We start from the raw sequence: 10373 nt of genomic DNA, 5'->3' as shown, positions 1-10373 counted from the left end.
AAACTCCACAAATATATGAACTCTAGATATATAAACTCAACTCAGCATGCCAAATAATCCAAAGAGACATAATTTGTGTGTCTAGTTTTCTCATCTTCGCAAGTCAAACCTTGTTTACAAAAGCAAAACCAATGAGCTAAATTGAAAGGTAAGCTACCAAGTTTGAATTCTCAATCACTCAAATAGAAACCTTGCTGGCATTTCCTATTTTTCCATTCTTCAATGTTTTTAACTTCTTTCTTCTTATGTCTATTCATTAGTTCTCATTAGATTTACTGTGACTTCCACAAAGATATATCCATATATGGCATTTGATGACTTGGCAGAGAAATTTATGTATAAATATTTGAACTTTTTGTTCTGTTTTTCAAAGGAAAATAGTTTGAAACTTTTCAATTGGGTTTTTGTTTCTGGTAAAAAAAATGGTGAAGAGAGATCATGAAGTAGTGATATTGTTGACAATGGTAGCTTTGGTTATTGGTGTTGCCATTGTGTATGTAAATGCAACCAATGTGGAGATAAATTTGTCTATGCAAATTCAAAAGAAGTTAAAGCTTCTCAATAAGCCTGCTATCAAGACCATTTATGTAAAAATAACTTCTATGTTTCTTTGGTTCTACTTTAATTTGAAATAATAATATATATTAGGAGTTGTTTTTGTATCTTTGATAATTTTTTCATATAATTTTGCAGAGTGAAGATGGAGATATTATTGACTTTGTTGACATTTACAATCAACCTGCTTTTGACCATCCATCACTAAAAAATCATATCATTCAGGTTCTTCTTATATTTCTTTTCATCGCTCTACTCATAAACTTGATGTTACTTTTAAATCATTTAAACCAGAAAAAAAAAAAATTCCCAAAGAATTCAACCACAATGTTTTATATGATTTACATAGTAAATGTTATAAACAATAAATTTATGATTTTTTTTCAAATATAGTCAAATTATTTATAAATATAGTAAAATATCATTTTCTTTCAGTAATAGATGATAGTAGTCTATTACCGTTTATCACTGATAGAGAGTGAAATTTTATTATATTTAAAAATATTTCTAGTAATTTTGTCATTTAAAATAATTACCTTAATATTTTATTTTTCCTAATGGAACAATAATTGTAACATTGTCATTAAATTGTTATTTTATTAATATATTTGAAAAATCAAGAGCCAACCACAGTATAAATATTAATGACTTCGAGGTCTATGAGTTGAATTCCACTTAAGTGTGGATGTACTTTAAAGAAAAATTAAGATCTTGTTTGGGAGCCATTTTATTTTTTATTTTTGTTTTTAAAAATTAAGCCTAGTTCATCTACCTTTCTTACAATAATTTGCATCTTTTTTAACTACAGTGGTTAAATTCTTAATCAAATTCTAAAAATAAAAATAATTTTTTGAAAGCTAATTTTTTTTAGTTCTCAAAATTTGACTTTGTTTTTTAAACTATTTGTGAAAATTAAATAACAAAGGAAAAAATTTGGAAGTGAAAGTAATGTTCATAAACTTAATTTTCAAAAATAAAATATTTATCAAAGGAGGCGTAATATGAATTAATGCTCCATTGCAAGCACAGATGAAACCCAGTTTGGATATGGATTGGAAGATGTCAAGTACACAAAACGACTCGTTTGGATCCGAATCAAATCCATTTCAAGTATGCAAAAAAAAACGGGAGTTGTCCCAAAGGAACCATTCCCATCCGTAGGGTTCGTAGAGAAGACCTATTGAGAGCCAATTCTCTTCATCACTTTGGAAAGAAATTTCCTTATGGAACTTCCAAACTCGGCCAAGAATTCATTCGTTCTGTACGTATAAAAAAATTAATTAATTTGAATTAAGTTCATCTATTTATTACTTTTAATTTGGATTCAAATTTCAATGGATTAATTTGGTGCTTGTTTTTATTTGGTATTAAATATGATCAGACGGCTATCTTGATCACAACAGGATTAAACTATATTGGTGCTTCAGGAGATATCAATGTTTGGAACCCTAAAGTTGATTTGCCTAATGATTTTACAGCTTCCAAAATTTGGTTGAAAAATGGCCCTTCCGAAAACTTTGACAGCGTAGAAGCAGGCTGGATGGTTGGTTTCATATTTACCTATAAACTTGATCCAACATTAGATGTAACGTTTTATATTTGTTTGGTATGGGTAAATCCCAAGTTATATGGAGATGCAAAAACTCGACTAAGTGTATATTAGGGTTGGCAACGGGATCGGGGCGGGACGGGGGGGCGTCCCCCGTCCCCGGCCCCGTGGGGGCCATTTGAAGGCGTGGATGGGGGCGGGAATTCCCCATCGGGGAAACGGGGTAAAGTGCTACAAATGGTCTAATCCTGACCATTCATATGGAGACATGGGAGCTGAGGTATCCTATACAAAGAGTTTGTATAAGAGCGAACCACGAGATGATTAGTCTTTTTATATAACGTCGTTGATAATTGAGACTTACATGTCACTAAAATGACCATAGGTGACATGATCTTAATCCTGAGTGAGTTGGAAACTTCTGCCTATGAGGGCGGTCCTTTGCTTTGTATTGGTGAGAGTGGCCAGATTGCCAACTCAACAAGCTTACTATTTTAGGGATTCGTCTGATTGGGGAGTTGAAAACTCAGCTACACAAGATGGAATTCACTCATTCCTCGAAGCAGGGGAAGTAGATAAATTGCTCCCTTAAGGACTGATTCCGAGTTTTGAACATAATGGACACACCCTTTCTTGGGAAGAGAGGACTATGACTTATTGTTCATTAGAGAAATCAATGGTACTTAAGGAGTTAGATGTAACTATAGGGGCAAAACGGTAAATTGGCCCAACTATATTTACGAGTGATTTATGAAGGTTCATCGCACTGTTGATTGGTCTTATGAACACAGAAATATATTTGTAGTGCGAAGAGTGCAGTTGTCGGTCTTTAATGGAGTGACCAACAGTTAACGATTGGTGGATCTCGTGATTAAAGAGTTTAATTAGTTATTCATGTAACGTTGGAGCTTCAAGCTACAGGTCCATGAGGTCCCCTTGATAGCTCAATGGGTTCAAATTGAGAATCAGATTTTGAGTTAATTTGAAGTATTCAAATTAACAAGAGGAAATTCAATTGTATGTGATATAATTGATATGATGTATTAGATACATTAATTGGAGGTTTTAATATAAATATGATTTATATTAAATACCATAAAATAGAAAAAGAACTATGGTTTATATGTCTCATATGATAAAATATTAAAACTATATGTTATAAATATAATATGATAAGTTGGTTATTATATTTATTTATAACATATTAATTATATGATAATTAATTGTTCTTTTTCTCTAATAACCGATTTGAGTGGGAGGTTAATGGAAGCTTTATGGTAACTGTGAGAAAAAAGGAAAAGAGTTTTTCAAAATTCAATTAATGATTCATTCGAAGTAATCTCACAAAAAAGGCTATCAAGTAAAAGAGTTTTACTAAGCGATAGCATAGAGAGCATACAGTTACGAGTTTACTATACGATAGTTACTTGCTTACTCGTTGCTACACGATTGAGTAGTAAAGTCTATACGATAGGCTTCATCTTTTAAATGATCGAGTATTTCGTCTATACGATAGACAACATTCATTTCCCACTTACTCGATCGTCTACCTCCTGCTTTCCTCAATCCAAAATCATACAAAGCCCACAACTCCTGGATTCTCACACAGAGAATACCAAGGTAACCATTGTGGTTGTATTCTAATTTAGTTCAAGGATCGAGTTGGACTCGATTAGGATCGAGGTTCATTTAGACGTTTATTATGATCGTGTTCTGTTTGTTGCATTCGAGTTCATGCTGATTGAATGATTTGTTGAATGATCGAGGGATACGTGAAGAAAGATTTTTCAAAGTTTTGCATACTCTATCCCTGTTTGTTCCTTTATTAAATAGCATGCTGCAATTTCTTATTAGCATAATCGTTTTTGTGTGGACTATAATTGTTTGTGTTCTTTCTCAATGGGATTTGAAACGATCCACTACCGCTCATTGGATGTCTATGTTTAGATTTCCTTCAATATAAACTATAGGTTATATATATATAATATTAATATATTTATATATTTATATAAATATATTTTTATTAAAATAGGGAGAGAGTTATGTAACTCCCTCTACATCTCTCTCTTTTTTTTTTTTTTTTTTTTTACGTGTGAAAGTGGGTGGTTGCCTTCTTCTTCTTCTCCCTAAAACACAGAGAAACTATGTGTGAATTCTCTCGATCACTTTGCTCCCAAGTGCAATTTTTCCTCCCAAAAAGATTTTTATCTCCCTCTCCCAAAATTTTTCAGATCCTACAACTCCTGTGGATTCTCAATCCCAAAAAAAGAATACCAAGGGTTCTTTTGTGGTAGTGTTCGTTTTTGGTGGGGTTGCTGATTCTATTCGTGATCAAAAGGAGAATAATTTCTTCAAAAGGTCAATAAACAAAATCCCATTCCTTCTCTGTATTTTATCTAAGCATGCTTTATTTATTTATTATTATTTTTTTGTTAAGAATGCATACGATTTTGTGAAACTAAAAATTTGGACCGATCCCCACTTTCACATTGGACCTCACAATCCTTTACATACAACATAAGAAAAACTACTGAGTTTTTGATGATTCTCTTATAGACACAAACTCAACAATATTCTGATTCAAGCCAGAAGTATCAAATCTTATATTCCAATATCGAGATGCTTGCTTCAGTCCATAAATGGACCGATTAAGCTTGCAAACCTTTTGCTCTCAATCTTATTTAATGAATCCCTCTATTGAGTCATGTAGATGGCCTCTTCAAGATTACCATTCAAAAAAGTAGTCTTGACATCCTTTTATCATATCTCATAGTCACAATATGTGGCTACGGACAAGAGAATTTGAATAGACTTTAACATGACATTAGGTAAGAAAGTTTCTTCATAATCTACTCCTTCCACTTGAGTATAACCCTTTGCCACTAGTTTAGCTTTAAAGGTTTGTACCTTTTCATCTACACCCTTTTTCCTCTTGTAGATCCACTTATAACCTATAGATTTTACCCCATCAGGTTGATCTACAAGCTCCCAGATAGAATTGGAGTACATAGACTCCATTTTTTTATTCATGACCTTAATCCACTCATCCTAGTCAACATCTTCCATTACCTTCTTGTAAGACAATAGATCCTCAATACCATCATCAAATATGATGTTCTGGGCTTCTATTAAAGCCATCTAATGAATAAGTGACACAACCCTCTTACTACGTCGAGGCAATCTCAACTCTTGGGATAGATTAGCTTAACTAGATGAACCGACGTCAACGACTCTTGTTGATGTACTAGCCTCCTCAACAACTTTTGTTGAAGTCTCAGTATTATCATTAGAAATCGTTCTTAAAACTATTTTTCTTCGTGATTTGTGGTCCCTTATGTGGTCTTTATCCAAGAAAATAGCGTTTATCGATACAAACACTTCATTTTCCTTTGGACTAAAGAAGATCCCATCTCTCATTTCATTAGGGTAGCCTACAATTAGGCATACTTTCAAACGAGGTTCTAGCCTTTTGGGGTTTGTCACAAGCACATGGGCTGGACATTCCAAGATCCTAAAGTGGCAAAAACTACGTTTACGGCCTCTCCATGGCATTTTAGGAATACTCTTGGATGGAATATTGTTCAAAACGTAAAAAGTAGTCTCCACCACAAATCCCCAATATGAGTCAGGAAGTTTAACATAGCTCTCATCATAGATCGAACCATGTCAAACAGGGTTTTATTTATCCTTTCTCTTACAACATTCTACTGAGGTGTACTAGGGGCTGAGAGTTGGGATATTATTCCATGTTCTATCATTAGTTTTGGAATCTTAAGTCCATATAATCTCCATCACGATAAAATCATAGTGTTTTTATCTTTTTACCTAATAAGTTTTCAACCTTAGTCTTATATTCCTTGAACTTTTCAAGTGCTTCATACTTGTGTTGCATTAGGTAAAGATACCCATATCTTGAATAATCATCTATAAAATAGATGAAATATTCATACCATCCACTTGCTTTTACATTCATCGGATCACAGAGATCTAAATGTATAAGCTCAAAGATCTCTTTAGCTCTATAACCAATTCCAATGAAAGGTCGTTTTGTCATCTTGCTTTCAAGACATGACTCACATACCGGTAAAAAGTTTTCTTTTAAACCATTTAGAAGTCCACTTTTCACCAATCTATCAATCCTATTGAGATTAATGTGACATAATCTTAGATGCCAAAGGTGGGCATTTTCTTTAGGAGAAATCCTTGGTCTCTTCGCAGTTGCTTGAACATTTTAGTATTTAGGACAACCTTTGTAACTAACGGCCTTAGTATTGGGTTTGATGCCCTAAATCTCGTAGAGTTCTATAGTTTGTGAATTTTATGTACAAACTCATTATTTATTTAATAAAATATATGATATTTTATTCCAATTTTTGTTTCATTAATCACAAACCAATAAACTAAGTTCCATGGTTATCTCGTAGCTTAAACATGAATGTAGAAACATACGGATGGATCATGTTTTAAGTGATAACCTAAATGGTATGTAGTAGATGGATAAGGTTGGATACCTTATCCTGGTGACACTACGAGTATGGCCCGCTTTGTACATATTACAATTGTTGTAAAGTGCTACAAATGATCTTATCCTGATCATTTATGTGGAGATATGTGAGCGAGGATACTCTATATAAAGGAGTTTGTATAAAACCGAATCACGAAATGAGTAGTCCCATTATATAACATCAGGATGACCATAAGTAACACGACCTGAATCCTGATTCAGTCAGAAACTCCTGCCTATTAAGGCGGTCCTTTGATTTGTATAGGTGAGAGTGGTCAAATCACCAACTCAACATGCCTACCATTTTGGGGATTCGTTTGATTGTGGAGCTGGGAACACAGCTACATAAGATGGAATTCACTTCTTTCCTAATGTTTAGGAAAGTAGATACATTACTACTTTAAGGGTTGATTCCGAGGCTTGAACATTATGGTGCCACACCCTCTCCTAGCCCGAGAGGGGTTAGTCATCGTAGGACTATGATTTATTGTTCATTAGAGGAATCAGTGGTACTTAAAGAGTTAGATGTAACTATAGGGGCAAAACAGTAATTTGGCCCAGCTGTACTTACGAGCAATTTGTGAAGGATCATCGTACTGTGGATTGGTTATATCCAATGGATCATAAATATATCTGTAGCGCGAAGAATGCACCTGTTGGAAAGTGCCCAAAAATTAACGAATAATGAATAATTTAATTAAAGAGTTTAATTAATTATTCGCGAACCGTTAGAGCTTTAAGTTACAAGTCCATGAGGTCCCCTCGGTAGCTCATCAAAATTTATGAGAATCAAGTTTTGGATTAATTTAAATTTTTCAAATTAATTGAGGGAAATAATTATATATGATATAGTTAAGTTTATGTAATTATGTATGATATAATTACTATAATGTATTTGATACATTATAATATAAAGAATCTATAAGAGGAATCAAATGTTTGAATATGATTCAAATGCTAAACCCCATCCCTCTCTTTCCTTTTTTCGCCCCCATGTCGCCACACGGGAGGGATTATAATGAATAAGATTCATATAATTAAAATTTAATGTAAATATGATTTATAATAAATACCATGAGAGAGAAAAAAAAAACAACTATATGTTATATGTTATATATGATATAACATATGATTGCATAATATATAATAAGTTGAATATTATATATTTTTATTATAATTTTAATTCAATTAAAATTATTTATTTATTATTTTATTATTTAATAATTTTCTAATTATTTTTTAAAATAATTAAGAGGAGTGTGTTATATTTCCCTCCCCACCTTTTTCTCTCCACCACCCACGTAAGAAGTGGTGGAGGGGTCTCTTTCATAAACTTGTGAAAAAAAAAAAAGACTAAGTCAGAGGGTGATACAGAACGTTGTTGTTCTCTGTAATTTTCTTTTTTTGGCTTACCAAGATTTTTTCTCTCCAAAAAAATTCTCCCTTCTCCCTCAATCCCAAAACTCTCTAAAGCCCACACCTCCTAGATCCTCACCAAAAAATACTGAGGACTCTTTCGTGGTTGTGTTCGTGGGATTCAATTTGAAGAACGTCTTCAAGGGTAAGGTTTCCAAACCTTTTTGGTTTATTTTTTGCATGTTGTATAATTTATGGTTTCCTAATGCATGTATTGTAATTTTTTTTAAAAAAAAAAACGATTGGGAATTGGGATGATCCACTTTCGCTGCAATCCCCTTCATAGGGGTTTTTTCAATTGGTATCAGAGCCTTGGTTTGATCCCAAATTCCCAATTTTTTTAATTAATTTTATAATTTTGGTGGGTATCTTTGATCTGCTGCATTCTGTTTAAATTCATGTGATGAATGGCTTTTTGTTGAATGCAGTTTGATTGATGGATGTTTTTGGGATAGGGCAAAGTTTTACAGTACTGTTTTCTTTACAATTTGGTTGTAAGGGCCCATGTTTTTTGGGCAAGTAATTGTTATTGAGTCTGTAATATTGTATATCGAGTTGTTTGTGATGTTCCTGGAGGTTTTCTGGCGTTTTGGGGCTGAATTTAGATGTCGAATCGAAGAAGATTGATGTTGTGCAGTAGCAGACTGCATTGTAACGTCGCAACATTGTGCCTTAGCGTTGTGACAATCCGAGTAACAAACAAAGAAAATTTTTCGTAGAGTTGTGATGCTAGGCACAACATCTCGATGCTGTGATGCGGAAAAACATCTCCTGTTTGCTCGTGGTTCGTTCGATTCGAGCGGTTTGAGGGTGGTTCAGTTGCCGGTTAGATCGGTTCAAGGCTTGGTTTGAGTAGTTCAAGGCCTGGTTCACTTGTATCGAACCGGATGATTTTTATTAATGTAATAGTTAACCATTTTATTTTATTTTAGTGTCCTATTCCGGTCCATCAATCTTTAATTTTTAAATATACCTGTGATTAGAATATTATTTTATGTCATATTGTATGTCATATAGATTTAAAAATCCTACCATTGGTTTCGTATTTATCATCATGCATCATTTTATATTATAAGGATTAGAATATTAGAATATGCATGATTGAAATTATATAGCTTGCTCATGCATCATATAGTATAATTTTTATATTATATAAAACATTAATAACATATATATGCATCATATATATTATAAGAGTGATAATATAAAGTACGAATGTATATTTTCTTTAAAGAATGTTATTAATATCCTTCATTACTTTATTATATGTAAATAATATATATATATTAGTAATGAAATTGAGATTGAATGAAGCATGACATTATCTTCGGTTAACTTATAATTGTTATGATTAACTAATGCATGTCAAGCATGCAACGAATGAATTTTAATTGTTTCATTTATTTATAAACGTTATAATTACATGAAATTAGAATTAAAATCAATAACAAAGAGTTGCATGCAAACCTTAGGTTATAATCATTTTTTAAAAATGTTTTAAAATATGATTGAAATAGACCTATGATCACGTTTCTAATGAGATTAGAAATCTTAGTTTAATCTTTTAATCGGTTTAATAGAATTAAATTGATTTCTTAATAAAAGATTAAAAATGTAGCACATATATCTATAAGGGACCTTTTGTCTAAGGCGGGTTCTGTCTAGGCTGAGGCACTTAAGTTGACGAAAATGTCGCACCCTTACCTGGGAACCTACCTGGAAAGGCGAATTATATCGATTTAAAACATGCATGCAAGTTTGATTAAGGATTATTAAAGAGTTTTATAATACTTTAATAAAAATTGTTTAATCATTAAAGACAAGTGTTGTTTTTTAGTAAATTAAAATTTCACTTAGTTAAAATCATTAGCCGGGTTTTTCCTAAGTTAATTAACTCTAGGTAAAATACTTAGTGGGAGAAAAATGGGGTATATGATACTTTAATTTTCTTCTACACGTTTCTTCCTGAAAATTCACATCGTGAGATCTACACTCGGCCTCGAGGCACCATGAGTGTCCCCCCAAAGGATGGAATTTGGGTAGGCCAATATCAAGGTGAATGGAGAGAGTGTTTATAGTAAGTGGGAGCGGGACGTGTGACAGCACATCCCTTAGTCTTTCTCATTAGGACAAACTAAAGTTTCATGCATCGCCTCGTGGCATTGTAGGTGCCCCCCTTAAGGATGGCAGTTTGTATGACACTTTATTTAACCTCTAGAAATGGATAAGGTTGCTTTAGTTTCATGTCCCAATTAGTTTTTTTCCTACGGCTGGCTCATTGGGGCGAAACTCTATGACCTAAAATGAAAGGTCACACTTTCAAGAATCGTTAAGCTAGTTTAACATATT

General features: G+C 32.9%; 1 long non-coding RNA gene across 1 annotated transcript; it reads left to right on the top strand.

The window, feature by feature from the left end:
* The first annotated feature begins 388 nt into the window (after window positions 1-388).
* LOC150034160 (uncharacterized) lies at window positions 389-1793 on the top strand. Its single transcript, XR_016531778.1, has 3 exons — window positions 389-587; window positions 694-780; window positions 1585-1793. It is a non-coding gene; the product is annotated as an uncharacterized LOC150034160 (long non-coding RNA).
* The last annotated feature ends 8580 nt before the right edge of the window (window positions 1794-10373 follow it).

The sequence above is a fragment of the Benincasa hispida genome, chromosome 9 (genome assembly GCF_027475165.1).
Source record: "Benincasa hispida cultivar pf3 chromosome 9, pf3_genome.v1.1, whole genome shotgun sequence".
NCBI lineage: Eukaryota > Viridiplantae > Streptophyta > Magnoliopsida > Cucurbitales > Cucurbitaceae > Benincasa > Benincasa hispida.
The sequence above is the reverse complement of the archived record's forward strand: the minus strand, read 5'-3'. Positions and strand labels throughout refer to the sequence as shown.